Raw genomic sequence first — 27178 nt, forward strand, 5'->3', positions numbered from 1 at the left:
TACATCTCAGGGACCTGACAGCCAAATGAGCTTTGAAATGGTGCACGCTGGGAAAGACAGGCATGAAACAGCCTAATTTTTAGTCACCAGGCAGACTGGGTTTCAGAATACAAGTGGCAGCTAACTCTTACTGTGGAAGAAGGGAGTGGGCACAGGGATGTTTGTGTCAAATGGCCAAATTCTCTTAGCTTATTTGCTTTCCGAAAGTGCAAACTGTAAGGAATAAGGGTCTCTAGGTTAAGAATTCCTGTGTCCATTTTAGCTAGGAAAGTAAGATGGACCAAAAAAGTGCTTCTAGTCTACAATGAAGAAGTGCTCTCCCCACAGTTACATCAACAGTTTGAATACAAGAGTTACATCAACAGTTTGAACTCAAGATTCTGAACACAGATTTCCTGTTAAAAAACAAAACAAAAAAGATACGATAATATGGCAGAAGCCATACTTTACATGGTCCTCAAAACACAAAAGACCATTCCAGGTCTCTTCTCCTTCAAAAGAACAACCTGCAATCTACTCTGTCAAAATGCAAAGTGAAGCCCCCACAGCAGGCATCTGACAAAAACACATGGTGAGTCCTTTAGAAGCCCTGTATCTTTGGGGCATCTGGGTGGCTCAGAGCCTGGAGCCTGCTTTGGATTCTGTGTCTCCCTCTCTCTCTGCCCCTCCCCACCTCAAGCTCTGTCTCTCTCTGTCTCAAAAATAAATAAACATTAAAAAAAAGTTTAAAGGCTTTGTAACTTCTCTCATTTAGTACATACAATGTACAAATTAACAGGAGATCTATAGGAGATCTAATAGGAGATCTAATAGGAGAATACCAATATTCCAAATCAAAATAATAACACAAGGAAGCAGTGACAGTAGAAAATGGTCATTGTGGATTAAGAAAACATTGCCAAGACATAAGCAACAGCTAGCAAGGTAATGAAACAAGGAAAAGAAAACGAAGCAGATCAAAAAATAAACTTAAAAGACAGAATAATCAAGAGGGTTTGTTCCAAGATGGAAACAAGAATTCCAATAAGCACGGCAAATAGCCATTACCTTTAGATAGTGAAATGGAGAAGTGTCTTTTTTCTATAAAGACAGGAGTGTGAGTTATATCCATTTATTTTGCTTCAGCTCATTGTAAGTAAAATACCTATTCCCTTAACCCTCTGAAGTTTCCTTTCTTTCCAATTTCTGAAAAAATGACCTCTTCTGAAACCTTCTCGTGGGTGAAGTTTTTACACAAGCAAAAAAAGTGAGGAAGGACAAAGCAAGAGGCTGTTTTCAGATGGGCACAACGGAAAGCCTGCCAGTGCTCAGAGCCGCTGGGCCTATCAGATGGCATGGACATGCTTTTCATTAGCTCCCTTGTGGTGCCCACGGAGAAGGCCTCAAGGAATTTGCAGGTGCAAAGAGATGTTCATTACTGATAAAGCCTAAAAGATGAACAGAGAAATTTTTAAATGTAAACATTTTCAAAATCTGGGGGAATTTCATATGTTTTATAGCATGTTTGGTTATTTCATCAGAGAAATATTTAACGCAACATAGTAAGAATACCTAAAATGTCAGCCTAAAACACCTAAGAGACAGTGAAATCTTCTTTTGCAAGGAATACGATACGAATAGCAAGTCCAGGCTTTATCCTCCAACTCAGGTATTTAGAGTCAACCCCATAGCTTGTTTTCTACAAAAGCTTAATGCTTTTAAATTGTTTCTGCACGGACTGCATCATATTTGAACCCCCTCCCCTACAAAAAGCAGTGATAAGCTGGCAGCTGACGTCACCAGCTGCACTGTATTTTCATGCTGCCGGAGGGCCTCTCACTGCGCATTTCTGCACAAGCCTGGACCCTCTCATGCAGCAGGAGGCAGAAGACCCTGCAAGAGTGGCTGCGAGTCCCACCATTTGCCAGCTCAGCAGATCTGTAAGCCTGCAAGCAGCTCTGGAGCCACAGGTGGCAGGCCTCGTTGCTGTAACATGGCGCTGCATGGGCACCAAGCCATCTGTCACTGTCAGGCTTCAGGGTCCCATTTTGTACATGGTTTCTACTACTGGGCTAAACAAAGGGTCACACAATTAGGTGAAGGATTTGGGTCCATTAAGGCAAAACGAGTCACTTGCTCCCATAATTCAAACTGGTTTAAAGGATGGTCTACAAATTCTCACAGGTTAAAGCTAACTCAATGTGTCCAAGGAGATTCTAAACCTAAGAATACACAGCTCTGGGTAGTGCCTCATTCTGGATCCGCCTAGGGCCTTCCGGACAGCACTGACTTAAGAGGGCTGGCATGCCTGGTCTCTTCAAGGGTGTGCCACTCCAGGCATGATGAAATTCCATCCCACTTGTCTGTGCCTTCTGGGAAAGCCATATGCCTTTGAGAGAGCCATTCACACAAGTTCACCTAGCTGCCTTTTGTGGACCCCTTCCTATTATCTTCTCTAACCCACAGAAGAATGAAGAGGAGGAAGAGAAGGAAAGGTAATTACCATACAACAAAAATCCAACTTCCAAGATTTTCTGTGCTGAGTAAAGAAAAGAAGTAAGAGGCGAGACTCACCATGACCCAGAAGGGAAAGTTTTGGAGAATGGGGCCATGCCATTCCCCCTTGTGCAGCAGTGCAGGAGGGCAGCACGCCTCCCTTGTCAACATGATGTAGGCACGTAACTACTACATGCCTCTTCCTATTTCTACAGCAAGTCATGAAGCTAGGGCTGCTTATTAGCACTTCGGGTTACTGTCCTTGCAAAGCAAAGTGGAGTTAAGGGCTGCGCCCCTGGGAGGGCCATTTAAATCTCCTGTGCTACCACTGCAAACCCAGCTGTGCCCTTGCAGGGAGCCCAGGGCAGTCCTGTTATCTGTTATCGATCTCTGGCCGTCCAGGAAGAGCGCACTCTGTTCGGCTCGGTCATTGGGAGACTACATGCAGAAGGGGATCAAGTAGTAAGGGTGCATTATAAATGAGTAAAATCATAAACGAGGGCCATTTGGGCACTAGGGAGAAAAAATGTTTTCAACAGAACACCCCTCCCCTCCTCCCAAATCCAGCAAAGCCCTGGAGTAACCTTTCAGGGTTACTGACTTTCTCTCACTGGTCACAAGAGGTCTGGGGAGTCGATGTGGCTTGCTCAGTGCTGATAACCTCACCCATTCATGAAAAGCAAGCCAGAGCCTGCGTCCTAGTGAGAGGCGCCATGATGCAGCAGGATGTGCCCCGCTGCAGCGGCTGGGCGTCTGCTGGCCACCCTCCTCTCTCTCCCCTACTGGAAGTGGGGCAGGGAGGAACAAGAGCACTAGAAGCCAAGGCGGAGATGGAGCGAGGGCGGCCAGCCAACTGTTCTCACACTGTCGAGGTGGCCACATGGGAGAAAGCAAGGACAGCAGCTCTGAACATTTTACCTCCCTGCACTGCATCCCCCCATCCCCCACTCCCCAAAAACCTAGTACAGTCGCTACGGCTAACCTTTGGGGACAAAAGAACAGGGGGGATTCTAAAAAGAAAACTTCAATCTAGTGTTGCAAATGGTATGTAACAGTGTGGCGAAGTATGTCTGGCTTTAAAAACCAGCACCAGAACCCTCTCCTCGCTCACTGGTATGAACAGATCGAAAAAATATTAATCCCAATGCCACCTGTCGTGACAGGTTAAGATAAGGAGCATATACATTAAGGGAAGATAAAAATGTTTTAATGTGTCTTTGAGGAACTGATTTCCATCTTGGAAATGGATCAGTCCACATTCAAAGAACTTAGGGTACTCAAACCGCACTGCAGTATAAAACGGGAATGCTTCAGTAATGGCCTTTATCACAGCCAACATCCCCCTCTACCATCCCCCAAACCCGCTCTAAAAGAATTCACTAAAAACAACCTTGTCTTATATTTTTTAAAAAATCAAGCCAGGGACCCCCAGCTTTGCTATTTAGTGTCTTTTCCCTTTGGAAACAGGAAACAAAAGCAAGATTCAGGGGGTTGTGAGAGCTGACAGCAGAGGGTGTGTCTCCAGGCCAGTCAGGTGGGAACCAAGCGGTTTTTGCCAGGCCGTTTCTACAGCGCTCAGGATTAAGTTCTACTTAGCAAGCACAAAGCGCGCTGCTAGTGAGGCCGGTGTTTGAGAACCACGTGTCCTATTAACTCCCTACTGGCACACGGTGTCAGTCACACTGCAGTCAAAACTCACAGCCCCTCCCGCTATGCAGCACTGCCTATGCCTAGGGGACTGGAGCACGGATCATCATGGCTGTCACAGAAAAGGGAGCTTTGGTTTTGCTGCAGTTTCTTCTTATTCAGAAATTCTTTTTCAAACATTTGTCTGGAGTCCACTAAAACAAGCAAGAGACTTTTCTTTTCTAACTTCCATTGTCTCACATGGAATTTGTCATGGTACGCTTCTGCCCTGCTAACAGTACTTGCGATTGCATTCTCTAAAACCTCACGCTTGGAAACGTGTTGACTTCACCCCGTCAGTGGAGGGACTACCATGGGATACACCACTCACCACTGATCACCATGGGTACAGACAACAGACAACACTGCTTAGCTGGAATGGCGCATACAAACAACAGCAGAGAGAGCAAGACCATTTTACAAACCCAAATAGCCTGACACTGACCTTTCGCCCAGCCCACCCTTACTAGGAAAGGGGCAAGCCCGCACCGCGGGGCCCCCCACACCCACAGCTGGAGGAGTGTCTGCCGGGAGCCCACGTCAGAAGGCCCGGCTCCATCGAAGCTCAGGGCAGACGGGCGTGATGCCCGTGCCCATCCCAGGAGACGAGCACTTCCTCCTCTGAGCTGAGACAACATAATGGACCTAAAAGCTCAACTTACAGACTGTCTTATTTTTCAATGTTTGTTTATAAATGATAAATTATAAATTTATAAATGTATATCAAATACAATATGACCCGGGAAGACTCCAGGCACAGTTCAATTAAGTCCTTTCTGACAAGACTGAGTAGGAACACCTCCATGAACTCTATCTAGGCTGCTAAAGTAAAGCTAGGTTTTGCCATTAGGCCCATCAGCCACCAGTGAGCCCACAAAGAGAAAGATAGGGACTCAGATGTAGACCGCAGTATACGCAGCACAGCAAAGATAAAGAGTCAGGTGGCCCGAATTTAGGGCAAATCGACTGCTTTCCAGATGTATGACCTTGAATAAGTTATTTAACTACTGTAAACCTTACTTTATCTAACTACAAGACGACCTGATTGTACTTCATTAACTCTGAAGCCAGCTCCTGAAATTCCAACTCCATGAGCGATGGGAACAGGTAAGAAATTAGCATGGTCACTCCCACCATGACTACGGTCAAAATAATCTATACCATGAACCGCAAAAGAAATGAACTTTGTTTTTGAAGATGGCAACATATATTTTATATAGAAAATAACCAAAGCCCACACAGAGCTAGAATGAAAACCAGACTCAAAAACAAGTAACATCTTTTCATAGGAATACTAGCTTCATCTTGCCATAAAGGAGACTCAGACTGTCCTGTTTTCTAAAATCCATCCTCTACTGGAAGAAGTTATGTTTCTACATTTTTTTTTTAAAAAGCAGAAAACACAAAGCAAGGAGTTTCAAAAGCACTGATATAAAATAACTATTTAAAATTTATTTTATCCGTATCTGTCACCAATTTCTTAAAAGCAACAATTGGAAGCTATTTAAGATATAAATGCTAATTAAGTCTTTACTTCAGGAAAATATCGAAATTTCTATCTTCTAACAGAACAAAAAATAACTGTAAATTGGCAAAGCAGTGCTACTAGAGGTGTCCTCAAACTTGATTAAAGAAAAATAACTCATACGCTCCACCTCTTATCACAGTGTTCCTCGTGACGCCATTTTAGTCCTTCCTCACTGCCATCTTAGTGCCACGGAATGCTTCTAGCGGGCTGGCCGACATGCCTGCTTATCTACATTATGGCACTGCCAGAGCATTCAAAGGTCTGATATGAATACATTTTTTTTTTTTGGTAGCAAAAAGAGTGAGCCCCTGACTCTTTATTAGCAGCTAGGCTAAAATTGCAGGAGAAAACCAAAGAGCTTCTAGATTAAAGAGATTTGGGACTCCCCTACAAGTATGAGAAAGGAAAGCCTCTTCCCAGGAGCCAAACTTGAGTAGAACATGGTAGAGTGGAGGCAAAAAACTGGAAAGCAACTGGGTCTCTGCTATCTAACCCAGAGTACCTTGTACATGATTTACATAAAGCCAGGGAAAGAAAATAAGACCAGAATCTTCAGCCAAGTTTTACTTTAAAAATTTCAAAGGAAGGCTTTGTGACACCCTTCACGCCATCCAACCAACCATTTTATACAAGCAAAGCTGCAGTTAAAATGGGAGTTTTAGTTTGCTGCCCCAAAACTCTTTTATTTCTATGTGCAAGCCCTGTAAAAATCAAGGGGAAAGAATCCCTTTGCATTCTACCACATATCTAAACAACTAATATATTAAATGTCCTTCTCAGGATTACAAAAATTATATTGAGATCTAGGCGCTTATGCTGCAACCCTGAGTTTTATGTAAGATTTATGGAATCTATGTAGGATTCTGAACAGGGCTTAGGATAAGTGAGTGTTCCTATTTCAATGAAAAGACTGATATGAAAATCCTCCTCTCCCCTCCCTTAGTTTCAAAAACATCTTATCAATTAGAGAAAACCAGCCTTCAGTGAGTGGGATGAATAACAGCTAGTGCAGTAAGACTTGCAGGAGCAGCTGGCTTTGTAAATTTGATATCAAGTTAAAAGGATTCTCGGATACTCAGTTCTGTGAAGATTCAACTCCTGAAACGGCTACTAAAGCATTCTGAGCAAATTCTTCATGGTACAGTTTACTGTAAAATACAGTGACTATACATTCTTCAGGGTTAAGTACCTTTAAAAAAATAAACACACGAGTCAAAGTTAAAATCCACTTATTTCCTCTTAGTAATAGCATAAAGGAACAAAGGAATAAACCAGTCAAATCCAATTAATTTTAAGAATCAAGATCTCTAAGCTTACAATCACAAACAAGAGTTTTCCACAAGTAGCTCTGAAGTCACAACTATTAATTAAACAGAAGACACTAAGAATTATCCCCATTAAAGACAGTGAAAGTCTCAATCTATTGATCTTTTAGGACAAAATCTTGTTTTGTTAAGATAATTTTTCTTATGTATTTCAATCAGCTACTACAGATCATTAACATGGAAGGGTTTTCTTCTAAAAACAAAACAAAACAAAAACTAACCTAAAATCTAGCAATTTTCTTCAGGATGGAAAAACAAGCTGTAAAGGACCATGAAAAGAAGCCTAAACTCTTAAATATAGCATATTTGGATTTTTTTTATCCCAAGTGTCATTTTCACCTTTTGACTAGTGATGAATTCGTACCTATCATTAACTTAAATTACCGAAGAATGAATTGAAAGCATGTGTTAAAATCATTCATAGAACCTATATTCCAAACGTATGTGTATATATATATATGTATCTTACACTTGGTTTCTGACACACAAATAGAAAAATACATCCAAGAACCTCTGTGTTACACCTTTAGTATCTGCAGGATTCATTTAAAAGTCCATTTTGCCCCTTCACCCAAAGACAAATTTTCAACCTCCCCCCACTATAGGATTATATGAGAAATACTTACTGTAGACAAAAGGATTCCATTTTCTTTCTGAGAATATTCTCCACCCTCTTAGAGAACTCTTCTATGCAAATTCATTTTCTGAGTTGTACAGTCACAAAGCTCTTGTGCCACAGAGCCGAATGTAAATGAAATGGCCCTGCAGCTGCCTTCAGAATGCAGCTCACCTCAACCATGATACAGCTAATTGTTAAAAATGGTGGCTGAGACATTTTCCATACATTAAATTAAGGAGCTCTGATGAAGGCGCTGGCATCCACCCACTTCAGACAAAGGAAAATAATTTGCAATTGTACCAAGGCACGGATAATTGAGTCATCTCCCATACAGGGTCAGTGTTAGAGGTTTCCTCCATCTTTACAAAATGCAAACCACAGCTCATTGTCTCATCTCAGAAATCAATTCTTTGCAATGCTGCACTGGGTCAGAGTTTTAAAGGAATCTTAGTCGTGGGTAAATCCAGACCTCCAATGCTGAGATGAGCAAAATTCTCAGTTCCTCTCCCTTCCCTGAGCAGCTCTCCTCCATCCCCCACTTGACAGCTCTTCAAGTCTTCCTATTGTTAAGAGTACAGAAAGTCCCCCACCTCTGAAGAGAGCTCAATCTCTCAACTAGGTGAGCAATTTCCAAGTCCCTGCTTCAGAAAGAAGTCCAGACCCTACAGGCTCCAGGGTACAATACATTCCTTGGGATAAAAAGCTATATACCACCGTCTTTTTCTGTTGTTTGTAAGGGAAGACAAGAGGCAAGCTGCTTTAAAAGCATTTTCATCTCTGATATTATTAATCAAGGTACTAAAAAAGTGTTACAGGCAACATTTATCATTTTATTACCCTCCAGATAATCCTTACATGACTTAGGAAGTTTTTGTCTCACGTACTGAAATCACATTCTCTACACCAAAAATGTGACATATACTTAAAGGACTCGGGCTCTTTTGAGGATGAATTTAAGAAAGAAAAAGTAACTACCTTAATTTAAATTGCCTACACTGGATAATACTTAAAAATCCACATCTTTGTGTTACTATTTAATTCTTCTTATCTAAAGTCTTATGCTAAAGCATTTCCTGTGAGATAATGCCAAATACCTCCAATAGTACTTTTTCCCTATAACAAAATAGAAATGACTGAATTAAGGCATCCTACACACACACACACACACACACACACACAGAGGCACCTATAATCCCAAAGGATCTAGTTTTAGCAAAAAGAAATTCTATTTTAGTATTTTTCCTCATAGAAGAATTCTGCACTTTAAATGCATTAAAAAAAAAATCCTTAAAAAAGTCCACACTACTTATTACTTAAGAATGAAGTCTACAAAAATCTGAAATAGCCAACTTATTTAAATCTTTAAGCAAATACCTCTCTGCCCCACCCACTGGATTTTTTAAAGAAAAAATATTAGAATGACAAGGCACAAATCTGAACAATTCTCAGGAGAATCAAGTACTTTTTCTATCAAAGGAATTAAATCTTCTGAATTTACCTTGAAATTTTAAACAAGCCAAGATCTTGTCTTTCAAAGGTACTGCAACAACATGCTGTCACTCTATTTACTAGGGTGCATTTATCTTAATTTCTTGACAAAACATAGGTAATCCTACCTGCAGCTCTCAAATTTTAGGAGTTACAGACCAGTCGATGCTGTTGGTCACCGCAGCTCTTCCATACCTTCTATGAGGGATGAGCTCCATTGGAACCAGTGCTCAAGTTTTCCCCACTCCCGACAGCCAGATTTGAGGGGGTGTGGAGGGTGGGGAGGAAGAGGAAGGAAGACAGGAGGGAGATGGAGAGAGGAGAGAAAGAAGAAAAAGAGAGAACACCCTGCAAATGTGACATGACTGAAGCAGTAAAGAGTCCAATTAGACAATGAGACGGCAGGGTCGCCTTAAAAAGGGTGTCCTGCAGCCCCTGGGGCACAGCGTCATCTTTCATGCTGCTCTACACAAATTCAGAGAAGTCAGCTATCAGTTTGAAAGCACAAACTGATAGGAGTAACAGTTTATAGGTTACAGAAGGGTATTTTATTGTTAACGGACTGTACCAAGTTAAGATTTAAGAGGGGGAGAGACAACATGTAGGCAAGGAATGCTATGGTACTTTTTTTCCCCGACCCAAGCCACTGCAATTACTCTGATGTGAATTTTTGATGACTTCCGACATCTTGCATGTTTAATAATCGCTTCAGCTGTCATGTTTGGTTAATGGGGAAAATGCATTTGCTGCATTGTGATGCAATGCTGTGGCCACAGATTGTAACACCAGTTGTGAAGCTGGTCCCTTAACTGAGCAGCAGGAATTTGCACATGCCACGATGCTAAAATAAATGGTAGTTAAAAGATTTCATACAGCAGCAGACAGATTCTGCCATTTTAGCCTACAGGATGTGTAGATCCAACATACACAAGCATCTCAGATCGCCGTGCCCTCATCAACTGCACCGTCCTTCAAACAGAGCAGTATGTTCACCATGTTAAATGTTTGGCCTCTCAGTAGTTAAAAGATTTCAATACTGTTTAAATAACTATTCAGATTAATTATAGCTTTGAACAGAACTGAGGCTATTTTGCATTTCAGGAATATACAGCCAACGAAACTGTTAGTGACACAGGAAAATGCAGACCTTTTATTAACATATGCTCGGCTCAACTGTCATTTCTTTGTACAACATTTAGTGAAAAATATATGATGTGTAAGTAATGAATATTCCCATTCTACCGTAATGGTTTTTAAAAGAGCTCCTCAGACAAGGATTTTTCCCCCTTTGTGTTTTAATGTATAACCTGAAAATCAAAGATTACATTAAAATACTAACATATGCTTTTCATTGTCACTAAAAGAAACTCACTGTAGCAAAGAACCGTGCAACTGCAGGAAAGCTTATGAAAAACCAAAGATCAAACCGCACGAAGAACCACGCATCAGAGGATTAAAGTCAGGCCAGTCAGGTAGTGGACTGTCATTACAGTGCAGATTGCAGAAAAAAAAAAATCGAGAGAAAGACCCTTCCATCTTCAAAAACAAAAACCACAAACCCTACAATTGCAATCTGTAGGTTGCAAAACCAACACCTATACTACAGAACCAGAATGACACATGAGATCTGCCAATTCTGCAATATATTTTCATACAAATATTAACTTGGCTACTTAGCATCTAGAATTGGGCTACTTAGGCTTCTTATTCATCCACAGTCATCATTCTGATATTTAAAGAAGTAGAACCAAGTTAGACTTTGTTGCTTTATAAGAAAAACAATTAATATAATTAACTTATATTAATGTATTTCTTACATCAAAACTTTAGCCAATTAAATGCTCCGAGTTGAGATGCTGCAGACATTTCTGCCTTTATGAAAAATATAACCGAAAAAGAATGAACATAGGAACACACTGGTGTCTGAACAGTGCATAACGATGAAAGAACTTCTGCTACTAACATAAAAATCAACTCGTGATTTCCTTTGTTTTATTCATTGTGATAGCACCAAATGCATAATTTGGAGGTGCATGTGTTAACAAGCGCTGTAAAGCGGAAGAGCACTCTAGTTTTGTTTCTTACCCTAACTTAAAATTAACTGCACTAACAGTGCTATTAGGTGCCCTAACAGATATCACAGTAGCTGTAGCTAACATCCAACAATTCAAGCTTTTTTTTTTTGTTTTTGTTTTTTGTTCCAGACCCAATACAAGGTATCACTAGCAGCTCAGAAACAGCACAAGGAAGGGAGGAGGGAAGAAGGGAACGTGTGTTGGGGGTAGCTTTGAAATTAACCAGGCTCAGCTTATGCTCCAATTACCGAACAAAAGACAATCCTGGGGGACCTCTCTCTGAACCAGTGCAAGAAGCAAACTCTTTTGTTTCTGATCAAATAAATACTGCATTGGAGCAGAGTCGGTATGCAATAGGAGTCTCTGCCTGGGGATGGAAGGGGCAAGAAAAAAAAGAACCCCCAAGCCCCTGTGTGCTTAAGTGAAACCATTTTACTGATGGTTAAAACCTATTCCCAAGGGAGACATCTGAAGTTCACTACAGGAGAGTGAGAAAACCCACTTTCATTAGTAAAAAAAAAAAAAACCCACCTCAGTGCATCACTATTAAGACATTTTTCTCCGACATTATGGCCAACACATAAACTAACAGTATATTTCTTTATGTCAGAATGAATTGTTAACAAGCTTGGACTCTGTCTTCCTCCAATCTAGGAAAACAGATGAGTTGCAGAATATTCTGACTGCAAAGGACCCTGAAGCAGAGCGTAGAGAGAAGTGTTAACTAACCTGCCTCAAACTCCAGGGGCCTGAATATGTACGCGGAGATCATAAAAACACTGAAAAGCAGCTACCTTACAAAGGAGGCACTTCTCTCCTTGTTTTCTCACTAGCTGAACATAAAGTGATCAATTCCTAAACGTTTATTCGGTAGTCCATAATTTTTTTTGTTTTGTCTTTACATAGACCCAAGCACCAAAAACTAGAAGGAAAAAAAGGGTAGATAACTAGTAGATCTAGCATTTATTAATATAAGGGATAAAAAAAACAAATAGTGATCATGTCCGATCCTTTCTACCAAAGGGATCAACACCACATTTCAAAACTCTCTGTGCACCACGTTTGTGAACTACAACAGCCAGTTGTACACCAGATACCCACTATATAAAAAAATCTAGACACCCAAAAGTGTAAAGACAGATGGAGCTTATGGCACAAAATGGATTAAGGTCTCTGTGTATTTGAAAGATCTCCGCATTTCAGGTGAGGGCTTGAATTCTCAAACAGTAGTCTACGCAAAATCCAACAAAGCACGCCTTTACACAGTTCCTTAGAATTCACTCTAATGAGAGTGTTCAACAGAAAAGCTTCAAGTTTGTTATTTCTATATCCATCTCTCTACAGATCCTACCAATCAGTCCGTGAAAGAACTTCTCAGCCGATGACAGGTATAGGACAAATATTTTTCCTAAAAAAGTAGGAACACTTTATCCAACTTAAGGCATCCAGATTCTGAAGACTCTCTGATCTTCATGCAGTTAACTGGCTTGAAAGATTTCTGAGCAGGAAAAAAAGGGGGCCAATTTCCTTAGGCCTACACTTGAAACCCAGCAAGGATGAGACATTGTTGAAGGTGTGGCATTAGTATTCTTTCTTTTTTCTCTACCCATTGTCATTAATAAATAAGATTATAGAACAGAAAAGGGAAGTCACTGAAATTCTGTGGTTTAGGTAGAATTATAATAATAATCGCTGGGTGAAATTACCACGTTCAAGTGAACTACTATAAAGCTCTAAAGTACCACGACAATATGCAGGGCTTTATCCAGAAATCAGACTTTGACAGGTCCCTGGTGAGCTCTGTTCTACCTTCTGCCAGGTTCACTGGGCTGCTGGGCAGATAAAGTAGTATCACTGGTGGGTAAGTGCTTTTAAGAGTTAGGAATGAGAGGCCATGTGAGGTGGGGCAATTACTGTGCCCTACCCCCCCAGCCTTCTAAGGCATAGCTGGATCCCGCTTCCCTTCCCCTCCGTCACCAACCTCCTGGCTCCTCTCTTCTCACTGATACCTTGTTCCTTTGCTCCATGCTAAACAATCCCCCCTCCGATACATTCATTTTTACTGCCACATTCTTACCTCTAGACCAGAGGCTCTGGAAAATTCTGTCTGGAGCTATTTTCTGAATATTGCTTCTTATCCTATCTCTAGATGTTTCAGGGGCATTTCCATGGGGATGTGTTGCCAGAATATCAAAGACTGAAGTGAAATCTCAACACTCAATCTAGTTAATCTTCCTAACTTCTCTGCCTCGACCAACAGCACCAATCCTTCCCCTTGTTACAAACTTCAAGTTATTTCTGAACATCCTTCTTAAGCCCATCAGGCACCAAGTGTGGAAGAGGTTTTATTCCAAGCATCTCTCAAATATCTTTTCCTCTGCATTTTCTCACCAACCCACCTGGTCCTGGTGTCATCATCACGCCTGGATCACTACAATGTCTCTGACCACCGCCTCAGCAGGTATCCCTTCCACTGGCCAAGCCAACTTCTGTGGGTTTCCACACCCCCCTCCCCTTCTTCTTGACATTTACCTGCTCCAAAACTTTAAACAGCATGTACTGCCTACACGCCACTGCTTGGCAGTCACTCCTTCCACATTTGATACCCCCTCTCTGACAGATTTCATTTCCTAGCACAAAACTTCTGTTCTTACCTCCCTGACTTTGGTCAGGCTATTACTCTCATATACTCTTTCACTTCCTGTAAGGTATGCCCATTTAATGTTTCAAAGGCCCATTCAAATCCTGTCTGCTCCAGGGGGTCTTCCCCAACTAACCCAGAATTCATTCATCATTCTCCACTCCTCTCCTCTGAAGTCCCAAGCCATTGAGAACCTCTTATCATTCCCATTCAATTCTGTCTGTCATTTTACATGGTCTTGGACGGTTTGGTCCTATTATAGCAATGTTAGTCAGTATTGAATCTCCGGGTAAAAGACGATGAACTTCCAGAGGACAGTATCCAGAACTTATGTTTATTCTGATTACCATCAGTGCCTACCCCGGTGCTGTCCCTAGTGGGCACTCAACAAAGCCACTTCACTGATCTGTATTAGTGTTCAGTAGACCCCACCCAGGTAGATACAGGCAACTACCTAAAGAGGACCTAAATATTACTTCTGCTTGCTGTTTGTTCTTTCAAATCTCTTTAGCTCCCTGAGATCACTGCAGCCTTAGGTAGTAAGATGAATGCTGAGGTGGTTCTTGGCCAATGTGCAGAGGCACTGAACTGTCCTCTGTGACTAAGCACCGTTACCAACAGTATTCAATTCCCAGATTCGGCTTCCTTCTCCGCTGCACCTATCTAGTGCCAAGGAGGTTCAGGGAAGATGAGGCGGTCCTGGCCCAAAGTCAGTGGCGTGGCATCCACAGCTGATCTGTCCTGACAAATCAGCTGAGAATGAAAAAGCAATCTGCTAATTTTATCAATGACATTTCACCTTGAGTATTGTTTTAAGAGAGGGCCGCTAGATTTAGGCAGTCAATAAAAATCAGCTGATTTCCGCATGTCATTATTTAGCAGTAAAACAAATTAAGGTTCTGATGCTCATATGCAAACTTGTCTGCCCAGGGGTCAAGAAAAAAGCAGGGAAAAGAAAGCTCCCTCTGCACGGAGAAGCTAAGAAGTTTCTGCTGCCCCAGAGCAGGGTTCTGCCTCTGGTATGCCTATAAACCAAACAGGGTGGGAGCAGGCTGTAGAAATAGGCCCGGACTTAACACATCAGGGTGAACGTAATTTCAGAAGTAAGATTTCCACTTCAAACACATGTTCAGGAAGTAGTTCCCCGGTAAATGCAGTTACTAATGGGAATAGGCTAAAATGGAAGGAGGAAGCATCTCTCCTTAAATATTCCTCCAGGTCAATTCACTGCAGTCCCAGATCTTAGAAACTCAGAATGAGGAGAGCTTTCTGTCTGTCTGTCTCTCTCTATCTCACACAGCATACATCAGTCTCAGTATTTAGACAGAGGGAATAAGTGATTTTGGCAAAAATGTGTAGACTATATGAAGTTCTGTCTCAATTAAAAAATATATATAGACATATATCTTAAATAGCAAAGTATATGAAAACCCATTAGTCACAGCCATAAAACTTCAGGGGCAATTCATTTACTTCCCTGTGGCACAGATTAAGAAGATAAGGGACAGAGAAACTCAGATTCTGGCCAAGGTCACACAGCGACTTGGTCTAGCTCCTGGGTTCAGGATCTGGGTTTCTTGCTTACAGAACTCTCTGCACAGCAGTACGAGAGAAAAGCTTCTGGAGTACGAGCTTAAGCCCCAGATTCCATGGCACCCTCAGTTATCACATAGGGCTAATGGTGTATGTAAAAGAAGGGCTTCTAGCTTACTAGTTCTTGTTACCCATGTACTTTACACAACAGATATATTTCTTACCAAGTTGATTGTAAATAGAATTGTTTTAAACAAACTCTATTTTTAATTCAGTAGGGAAGCTGTTATTTGAAGGAATTCTAGAGCCGAATATCACCCCAAGATTTCCTTTATAAATGCAGATATTCAGAGTTAGGATTTGCTTCCTAAAGCAAAGTTCATTGTATTATTACTATTATTTTGGATAAGAGACACTGAAACTTTAATTTTCATGTAATTTTTTTCTGCACATATTTTCTATTTCTACTATTAGCTGGAAAACACAGATAAGATCAGAAAGTGATTTTAAAAAAAAAAAGGCTCCTCAATAGAAAGAAAAGGATTACTAAAATTATCCAATTCTCAATGACTTGAACAGGAAAAAACTGTATTCCATTATCTGGTCAGATTTTCAAATTCACTGGCATACAAAATACAGTTCCTAAAATTTTTCTATGAAGGAAAATTGTAGGCAGGATTCTATTTTCTCATTAATCCTATTATAAAGTTGAATATGGCATTCCTCAATGCAATAAGTAAAATGTGGCATTAAGATGTAATAAAATTACACTCAAGGATGCAAACCTTAAGAAAATTATAAAAAAAAATAATGAGAGGAAAATTTATATGACAATAACAGCAGAATGGATGTGAAGCAGACCACATGGCAGTGCCACACAGGATGCAGGGCGCATGAGAGGCAGGAGAGGGGAGAGAAGGCCCTGCCTTTCACCCCTCCCGCTCCAGGTCAGGACAGACAGCCAAGGCAAGTGAGACAGGTGGCCCTGTCTAGGCCCCAGGAACTTACGGTGCCTTATAAAACACCTGGTCAGGTTTTCACCTCTCACCTCTACAACAGGAACCCAAAGGACCTGCGATTTTGACATTTTTTATGAAGATTAACCTGATTTTAAAATCTGCTTTTCCCATACTGTTCTTCTCTCCGCCAGCCTTTCAGCAGTGACATGGGTGGAAAAATTTTAAAGACAAGGGTCCAGTTTTATTAATATGCTTCTTACCACTAAGTCCTCCAGCAAACTACTATGGTGGCTAAAACATTTCCAGTTCTACCATCATCTTGCATCCTTAAGTTGATACTGGGGCACTGCAGGTAGCCAAATCCCCTCAGGTAAACCTAAAACACTGAAAATCTACGAAGGATGGGGACTGTATCATATCCACTTAGGGTGCTTCACAACGCATCCTGCACAGGGTTCAGTGCATACATTTATCGATTAGCCTATAAACTGCTGAGGGTTGTTATTCAGAAGCTCCAGAAATGTTTACACAAGTGCAGATTGTCATCAGCCTTCTCTGACTCCGGTCCTTCTCGGCAAATGTACATTTAGAAATTAATCGAAGTGATCCTATCAAGCTGGCTACCTATGTATTATTCGAACTTAATCTAATTCATTTCTGTTTAAGCCTTACTGACGAAATGAATATGGTGCGATATGGGTAAAATGCCTTAAGGCCACCTACACATGATTTCTAAAAGGAAGAAGGAATTAAGTCTAGTGGAAAGCATGCTGGTCTTGGAGTCAAAGAACTGGGTTCTAGGTAGCCCTACACAAGCCATTCACTTCTTGTCTCAGTCTCCTCATCTATCAAACAGGGAAATGACACCAGACCTATGTGAAGTACAAATGTTATGTGTCTCTTCAACTGCCTATATAATAGAATTACTCTTCAAAACAAAGAGAAGCCATTTCAAATGATTTCTAAGACACTGGCTGCACATTTTAATACATTTTTCAAATATGCAGACTGATTTAGACATTTCCAAGGAAATACTTATTCTGCCTCTCTGCTTTCTCTCATGGCATCTGTTGTTACTAGCAGAGAAGGAAAAGTAAAATCTAATGTCATTAACAGTAGACCCAAGATCCCCAGGACTAACTCAATGCGGGAGGAGGGCGCACAGAGAAGCAAATGAAAAGGTAAACAAAATGAGGATGAGAGGAGCTAAAGAGAAAGGCAGAGAAAATCAGGTTAATGAATAAAAACAACAAGTCTATCTTTCATCTCTCCTGGCTCCTACTGATGGCAGACGGTGTATTTAATCTGCTGAGAGACCAGATTTAAGGCCTCCCTTTGGCATAGTCCATCCATGAATTATTAACATCTGCAGAAGCAACAGCACATCCGCTCACAGCGATCAGAGAGGATAATGATGATTAACAAAGATGGGATTATTAATCCCTCCACTTCCCTTTCCTGTCTCCCTCCCTTCTTCATTCCCCTCTGGGCTCTGACTGCTTTTTAGGCAGTGTATTTTGAGCTACAGCCTCAGTATCAGAGTCGATACCTCCAGAGTGAAAAGGTAATCAATGACCAATTAGAAGTCATAAGTTTTTAATACATATAAGTTTTTCAGATATATTTTATTGACCACTGTGTTCTTCATGAAGCAAAGATACAAACAACGGTGGTTATAACTTCTTGATGGACTCAAACACTGGAAAGATAAACACACTGCTTTGCAGGCTCCAAGTTGGTCCACAGGTGGGTGAAGTTTACAAGGTGGCAGAGACGACTAGAAAAGCAGCACGTACCTCCACTAGACTTCTGCCATCACGTAATTTGCTCCACCTCAAACTGGAGGGCTTGTGGAACAGACTCTGGGCCTTACCTCCAGAGATCTGGATTTAGCGGGTCTGGAGGTGGGGCTTGAGAATCTGCATTCCTGATAAATTTGTGGTGATGCTGATGCAGCTAGTCTGGGCACCACCCTTTAGAATAACCAACAAAGACTTTCTTTCTGTTTGCCAAAGGCATTCAGGGCATGAGAGGAACGGAGTAGGAAATTAAAACCAACCTGAGGCAGAAAGCTAATACAAAACAGAGATGAGATTTGCAGCTCCTTTCCCTTCCTAACCCCCAGTGAAAAACTTAGACGCCTGAAGGGCTCCACAATATGTCTGCTGCTCCAAAATAAACCCCATTGCCTAACACTCCTCCTCCCTCACCAAGAAACGAGCTAGTTGGATGAATAGTTAACAAATGGAGAAGAACACATATGAAACTGGGAGCTACATTAATTTTTAACTTAATTCCTAAAACACGAGAAAGAATTTCAAATATTCTCCTTCCTTTGGTCATTTTCTTCCCCATTAACTCCTTCTTCTTAGGATCTGGCTCTAAAGTAAAACCACTCCTCAAAAAGAATGAATAGGTTGTAACACCCTCACCCCAAACCTTAGTTTGCTAAGTACAGAAAATTCTTACATATCCCCAATATCAAGCGGAGGCAGGCACCACAAAACAGAGCAGAACAAAAGCAGAATATCAGCAGAGGCTACAGGAAAAGGGCCCAGTACAAGGCAATGCACCTCAACGTCAGCCTTGCTCTATTAGAAGATCAAACACAGGCAGGTTAAGTGGATGGGTAAAACTAAGTTCTGCCTCCCGGGGATTTGCAAGTGCAACTGAAAACATAAGTAATGAGAGCATGTGAGGAAGAGGCCACCAGCAGGGCCAGGCTCATGCAGAACCCCGCTCTCAACCTGGCCCGGCTCAACCTCGCACCCGGGCCGGGCTCACTCTACACAGCAAGACAGCCGTGGTGGTGCACGCCGCAAGGCTACAGGAACTGTCCTCATGGCCATAGTGGCACAGCTCACAGATAGATGCTCGGGGAAAAGGAGGTACAGTCCCCTGTTAGCAGTAGCTGCCCCTGACGGGCCAGCCGGTCTGAATCATTTGGGGGAGAGAAGAGAAAGTGGGATGCACAGGACAGAAAGAATGTGAGAATGAAAGGAAGACAGGAGAAAAGATAAAAAGAACAGACAAAAAGAATGGAAGGGAGGATAGCCTAAAGGAAGGAAAGAAACCAGGAGGGAGGGAGAAATAGAAAGCAAAAGCTGGCAACAACAAACACCAACAGAAAACCTCACCCCTAATCGGCTCTCAATTCTGACAGTCCAATCCACCTAAAGTTTCAAATATGACACGCATGCGAATACGGAGAGCTTGGGGGACAGTTGGCCTCTGTGCAGCTGCTTGGCACCAAAGACCTACTCAGAGGGCAAAAACACGGCTCATAGGCTCTATCTGGTGTGACGAGTCTCAGGAGATGCAGCCCCTTCACAGAAAGAGCATTTGGAAATCACTCAGCAGCAGCAACCAACACCAGAATCGTTTCTGCTCCAAAGTGTACCGCAGACGGGAAAGTGAGGTCTGCCACCACCCACCCAGTTCACGGTGTTCCTCTTCTGAGTGACGTTTTCATCTCTACAACTGGTTTAGGCAACTCACAAATCTTCCACACAGAAAGGAATACATGGAAATGTAACTTCGAAGAAACAGCTGAGGAAAGTTAGGACCAAAACATCAAGAAATGACAAGTGACAAAAGACCTAGCTTAGTGTCTTTGCAAAACAAACCAACCTGCAATTTACCCAATTAGTCACCTGCCACCCTATGCCTTCCTCAGCAAGGCATGGTAATAAGGACACAGGACAAGGGGCACCTGGGTGGCTCAGCCGGTTGAGTGTCCGACTTTGGCTCAGGTCATGATCTCATGGCTTGTGAGTTCGAGCCCTGCAAAGGGCTCTGTGCTGACAGCTCAGAGTCTGGAGCCTGCTTCGGATTCTGTGTCCATCTCTTGCTCTGCCCCTCCCTCGCTCATGCTCTGTCTGTCTCTCTCAAGGATAAATAAAACATTTTTAAAATTTTTAAAAAAATAAGGACACAGGGCAAGGCATTAATAAGTGTCTGGATTCAAGATCCACCTTTGATAGTAAATAATCTCTCCATCTTGGTTTCAATACCTTCTCCTAAATAAAGAGAATGTCAACATCCATTCAACCCATTTCACCATGAGAAAGAAGATGGTGATGGGCAAAGCCCACTGCAAAGTATCACACAAATGGGAGAATTATTATGGTGTACCACTCAAAGTTCACATAATATTCCTGTCCTGTTCCTTTCCCCTGCATCTTCCAAATTAGGACAAAGTCACAGATAACTATTCTTTCAAATGGTTTGAGTGGAGCAGTGAAATGACGTAACAGTTATTCATGAGACCGGCATGTCTCAGATCACCCTTCACACGTTAGGAAGCCTTTCCTACAGAATAAAGGAAAAGACTGTACATCATTTTGGAAGAACTGACCAATTCTGAACTATGAGGGTCATTTTTATAGCCGATCTCTAACACATACTTCCTCTCTCCATTAAATCAATTTTCCTCGTCACTTCAAACTGATGTTCTATAGTCTCAACTAACTGGCAAAACAATCCAACACTTCCAAATGCTGGCTATTCTGACAACCTGAAGGGGCAATACAGCTGGTGATGAAAGCCTACTTCCAAGTTCTCTGAATTAAGCATGTCTTACTTTTGTAATTAGGGGGAAAACTGAATTTTCTCTCCTAAAGCCATTCAGTTCCTATTCACCCTCTCAAAATCCCAAACTTAATGTTTTCTTGTCCCTGACTCCCTTAGGCTTTACCCTCTCTTCCAGTCAAGAGATGTGCAGGGTGTGAAAGAAGAGGGTATAAAAGTCTTCTTGCAGACAATGATTACTTCCCTTCCAACCTCTCTAAGCCTAGCTCCCTCCTTAAGCAGAACACTTTACCAGCCTCTTGGCTAGATTCTAATTCCAACTTCATACGAGGAGGGTGGCCCAGGAACAGGCTGAGGGCTCCGTACACGGGAGTGCCTTGCTGTGACCTACAGTGGAACACTACCATGTCTTTTCAGCTCCCTGGTTGGCCTTCTCTTCAAGATTCTGTTATGTTAGTCTACATTTACTTGTAAGAGCCAGTTAGTCCAAATAGTACCAATTTGCATGACTCCAGGTCACCTCGCTGTTCTGTTGTCTCCTAGAAGTGAATAATTTTGCTGTAGAGAAATTCTTTCCTGTATTCTGGAGCACACACAAGGCTAAGGCCTTGTCTATGTCTATAAAAACCAAACACACATAATACCCTTAGACAGCCAAATCATATTATAAGACGTAAGATTTCAACATTCCGGCACACTGCCAGAGCTTAATGGCCAGTCAGACGCTAAGTAAGGAAATGGGCCTGCATTAAACCTACAAATAAGTCAACAATCAATAGTTCAGGATTACAGTAAAAAACTTGATGTGCCCTTTAAATTGCTTCTAGCATCATTCTTCTAACTCAAGCTCCGCTTCAAAAGCAAAGCAAAACAAAACAAAGATGATCAAGCAAGAAGCTGAACACAACCTATTTTCACAAACACACAGCATTGGCATTTCGAAACTAAAAGCTACTCTAAGATTTCACAGAAACCTTTTACAGTATACCTGTAGGGCAGCGAACCTGAGAAATAACGGGCTGAGCTTTAGACGGTAAATTAAACTGACAGCTCAGCAAGCACAAAACTATGGCAAAAAGCAAGCACCTGGAGATAAACGGATGAAGCAGGTTTGGCCTTCCTGCAAAACTCACCCCTGCCACACACATACTCACCCCCCAAGCCAGCAGCAGTGTGCAGAAAGGGTGAGAAAGCACGTTCCAGCTTTGTTCCTCAGTCAACATGATTTGACTACTAAGCGTATATAAATAAGAGCTATGCCCACCACATCCATTCACTGTGGGCTTTCTAGTCTTTATTTTGCTCTAAATGAGCAATCGCTGAGCAATACTTCTATTAAAATACTTCAACTACTTTACTCTTTCAAATGTGTCTTGAAAATTCACTTCTTTACTAAACAGTCTTGATCTACAAATGAAATTTAAAACCTAGGGGACTAAGGGCACAGTACTGAATTCAAACCAACAGAAGGGAGTTCAAGTCGGGCATATCTAGCCTCTGCAGGCCTTCGGTTTCCCCATCGGTGAAATGCAGTTAACAATAGTATACACCTGAAATAGTTACTGGAAACCCAGGAAGTGTTTACTACAGTGTCTTTTTTAAAAATTATTTTTAAAGTTTATTTATTGGCAGGGGGGGGTGGGGGTGGGGGGGGGAGGAAGCAAGCAGGGGAAGGGCAGAGAAAGGGAGAGAGAGAATCCCGAGCAGGCTCTGCACCATTAGCACAGAGCCTGATGTGGGGCTTGAACTCACGAACCTTGAGATCATGACCTGAACTGGAACCAAGTCAGACGCTTAACCAACTGAGCCACCCAGGCACCCCTAGTACAGTGTCTTGATGCAATAAATGTTCAATAGACCTTAGCTCTGCCTCCTCCATTTTAGCTGGGGTAAAACAGAAGACAGGAATTCAATTTTGTGTTTAGTGCAATGATTCACTGCACCAGCAGGAAACACTTAAACGGAAGAAAGGAAGGAAAGGAAGAAAGGAAAGGGAGGAGGTGGATAGGTTGGGGGAGAGGGGAAAATACAACAATTTAAACTAGCGCTACTCCAAGTGTGGCTGAAGGAGCATCAGCCCCTGAGGAGGTGGTGCCCGGCCTGCAGCAGGTAAGTACAAAAACAGAGAATAAGCATTTAGAACTTTTATAGCAAACTGATGGAGGGATTTTATGTCTACTGAATTTAATTTGAAAAAATGAAGGCTTATACTTTGTATGTTTTTTATTTCATTTTTCTTCTCCTAGTAATTCATTTTTACTGTATAGGGGTGGGGGACAAACTCGTTTGGGAGGCACTGATTCAGGAAACATCTTCCAAAAGAAGAACACCCACCACTATACTTCTTCGCTGTGAAGACCCCTGGGGCAGTCTGGGACCTCATCACAGAACCAAGTACTGCTGTGAATGCCCACAAACCGTCAAGGATCACCAGGCCCTGCGCCGGTACTATCTAACACAATATGCGAGACTGATATGCACGGTGGGTAAGAGAAAACCTAGTAAGAGAGAAAGTGCTCCCAGCTAGTATCACACCAGAGTATTTTGGTACCTTGAACAAATCAAGCACATTATAACCTTCAAGGCCATTTCTGCCTGTCCCTAAGATGCTGACAGCATTTTAAAATACTTTTTTTTTGGGGGGGGGAGGAGTAGAAGAAACTCTCCCTCATATCCTTCTGTTCATGCCATTCAAAGAAAGAAACCAAATCAGGTAGTAATAATAAAAATCAGCCAGTAAATCCACCCTCCTACTTGCATTCTGCTGACCGAATCCTCCCCTTTGTTTTATAAATTAAATGAACTGCCTGGTCCTGGCTGTAAATAGGTCTTGTATGACACGGCTTCTTTCTGTACAAGTTCTCAGATGATGGGTCACGCCCAGCCCAGCCGGCCAGCTCTGCTGCGGCGCTTCAAGGGCAGTGGTTTTCTGACAAGCACGGACAGGATCTGGCCGATGGCATCTCAGCCTCACAGCCTCTCCAGGTTAGAAGCGAGACCTCGCCCTGTGGGTCTCCCAGATAATTAAAGTGGTGCGGGCACTGCTGCCGTTCGTGCTGTGGACCTAGGGCTGTCAGAATTGAGGGCCTTAGCTCGGCTCGGTGGCCAGCAACCTGAGCTTGGGGGGCTCACTCAACCTCTCCGAATCTGAAGTGCAAGATGGAAGCCAAGCATCTGTCAAACGGGGGAAAAGCTTACAAAGAAAGCAATATATCCTAGTTCTGGGAGCTCTGCAGCAAAAGAAATTCTAATACAGGTCTTATCTGTGAAGGATGTTGCCCCTCCTTTCTCCCAGCTTCTGTTCCTGGTCCCCAACAAGCAAACAGAAAGAAGCAAAACCAGGGGTCTCCCCTGTCTGAGCCCCCTCTCACTTCCCTCAGAGAATGTGGATTTTTAGTGGATACAGTAGGAACCTGGACCCCAAAGTTTTGTAACCGAAGAACCACACTTGGCAACTGCTAACAATGGAAGGAGCCACACCAGGCTACAGGCCTGGAAAGCTTTGGGTCGAACATTCCAAAATGGAAATAAGAGATCACTGAGTGCCGTAGCAAGTAGATCAAAGTGATACACAGGGTCAAGGGCTGCCATTTGAGAACGACAGACTGGTGTACAGTAATGCATTCGATATTCAATGAGGTTTTAAATCCATTTAAATCACACTCACTCCAATATCAAATAGTTCAGCAGATAAAAAGACATGCTCATTTCTGGTTCCTGAAACCAAGTAAGTTTTAAAAGACACCAGACTAAAGATGACAATATATGCTCCCCATCTCCAGAGTGCTGGGGCATCAATCGATATCGGCAGGGTAAGAGATAGCTCCTGGAGGAGGGAGGGGACGACTCAACTCTGGTTCAAAGGCACCAGGGCCTAGCCAATATGTGAAGTGCTCTATTAAATTGTTAGATAAATATTTTAGCCGTGGGCTTCTCCTAAAACACTTTTACAGAACCATTCCAACTTCTTTCTTTAGTTGGTAATTGATATTCCCTTGCTCACTACAGGATATAAGAAACCTCTGAGAAGACAAAGAAGCCTGTCATTTCCTGCTTGCTCAGAACGCATTCAGCATCCATTTACTTGCTTTTTCTGAAAGCCCTGCATTCAGGAGTAAGTGTGAATGGGTAAGTAAAAAGGCTGAAATCTTATATCCTTGGCTCACATAAAAGCAGTTTTTCACATTTTCCACAAACGATGCCTTTAACACCCATTTTTATTCCAAAGTTACCATTTTTAATTCCATTCACAGGATACTTTAATGTAATTGCATACTTTCCACCAAACCACAATGCCTACCTTTTCCCTTATCACAGACAGGCAGAAAAATTAAATCATTTCGGTACTTACCCCAGCAGTCAGGATCAGAATTCCTAATTATAAACACAAAACAGGATGGCACATTAACCTGCCTCTGGGAAGATACGATTTTTTCTTTTTCACATGTTTACTGGTTTTTACCAGCTCTGAGGTTTACCCTGGGTCAGGATTTAACGACAAGGAATAGCAAATATGTTTGTTAAGTGGGGGTGACGTGGACACCACACTGTTCACACAAGAGACAAAGCCTGGCACCCTGACCTCCCTGAAGAAGAAGACGGTGCACAGTAAAATGGAGGTCTTTTCCGTATGCAGTCTGGCCACTGCAACTGAATGCTGGCCTAAAATGTACCTGGTGTTTGCTCCAGGAAAAGATTTCTCTCCAACTAGCAGGGCTTTGGATCCCGTGAGAATTGGATTCATTAGCTAGTGAACCCAAGAGCATTAACTATAGGGTGTTTGATAGTCCAGGATAAGCGGCTGTTACAAGCCGCAAAAGGGCAAGATTCAAATATCCATTAAAGTCCTCTAAAATCTCAAAAGCAAGGTTACCATTAACTTCCCATAGACTCTTTTAGGGGCAAGAGGAATATAAGCAAGGAAGTCAATAAAGACAAATGCTTAACTAAAAACTTTCACACTGTTAGATTCGCTTATATTTTTTATATATGTGAAAACATTTAAAGAGCAAGATCTTATTCCTTCAGAGTCCCATCAATTCAAAATTTCTAATCATCCAATTGGGGCTAGCTCACCACCACAGAAAAGCCTGCTCAGGCATAGTAGGAGCAGAAACAATATGGAGACAGACCATATGTATTAATATTTTGCCCACTTAAAACATTTCTCAGGACTGTAACACAAATTAACAGCATGCAAACAGATGCAACTCTTAATGAACGAACCCCATCTCTTCCTTAAATTTACGAAAGCAAATTTCGTCTGGTCTGGTCAGAACTCTCTCCTCAGTATGCACGCTCAGTAGTTTTGATTTCTAGAAACAAATGAAAAGGACTACTTAAAAATAACCCCGGAGTTCAGGTATCGTTCATCCCTTCAGGCTGCACCTTCCTGCTTACCACACTTCTTCCTCAATATTAATATTTTGCCAGTAATATTCCTGAAGAGCTACTATTAGCACACTAATCACTCTAGGCAAGTCTGACCCTCTTTCCAACAAACAAACTGCCACAGGATTTCTGGAACCAATTCCCCACTAACAACTTGCCAGTACTACAAACACACAATTAGTAAGCAACACAACCACTTTTCTGCTTAGCTGTTATATATAGCTCCATTTAAGCAGCAGTCTCTTAATTCTGAAGATATAAAATTAAAAGATAAACCAGGAAAATAACAATTTAGGTGATAATGGGTTACACAAGCAGTGATTCATTTTTATACTTACCAAAGCTATTTAGTTTCTTCTGATTATTTAAAACATATGCTAAGAATGGTCTGAGCATATGCTACATTGCCAAGGCCAAGGGCAGAAAAAGGAAGGAAACTGGGGCACCTGGGTGGCTCAGTCGGTTGAGTGTCCGACTTCGGCTCAGGTCATGATCTCACAGTTCATGGGTTCGAGTCCTGCTTCGGGCTCTGTGCTGACAGCTAGCTCGGAGGCTGGAGCCTGCTTCAGATTCTGCGTCTCCCTCTCTCTCTGACCCTCCCCTGCTCGCTCGCTCGCTCTCTCTCGCTCTCTCTCTCTCTCTCTCTCTCTCTCTCGGAGGTAAATAAAACATTGAAGGAAAAATTAAAAAGAAAAAAAAAGAAAAAGGAAGGAAACAATGAATATTTTATTATGGATGCAGTGTGGTAGGCAAGACAAGTTTCTGACAAGTGAATTATTATTGCATCATTAGTCTTGTAATTGATAAATCAGTTTCTCTGGCTCCGACTTCGATACAGTTACTTTATCCACTATTTAAGACTTCATTTTCTCTTCACTCATACAGGGCAGGGCAGATTTCCATCTGGAAATTTACACAGATTATAAAA

At 42.0% G+C, this 27178-nt stretch overlaps 1 protein-coding gene across 2 annotated transcripts in view; it reads right to left on the reverse strand.

Moving 5' to 3' along the window:
• The window catches only part of NUP93 (nucleoporin 93), a 103738-nt gene that overhangs the window by 41017 nt on the left and 35543 nt on the right, over nt 1-27178 (reverse strand). Inside the window, exon 1 of one of the 2 annotated variants that reach the window (XM_077751302.1) lies at nt 9250-9300. The exons of the other annotated variant lie outside the window; for it this stretch is intronic. The gene's annotated coding sequence lies outside the window, so the exon portion shown is untranslated. Of the gene's footprint in view, nt 1-9249; nt 9301-27178 lie in introns of those variants that run through there. 2 annotated transcript variants of the gene reach the window in all.

Source organism: Crocuta crocuta, unplaced genomic scaffold, assembly GCF_008692635.1.
Source record: "Crocuta crocuta isolate KB4526 unplaced genomic scaffold, BGI_CrCroc_1.0 scaffold124, whole genome shotgun sequence".
NCBI classification, from domain to species: Eukaryota; Metazoa; Chordata; class Mammalia; order Carnivora; family Hyaenidae; genus Crocuta; species Crocuta crocuta.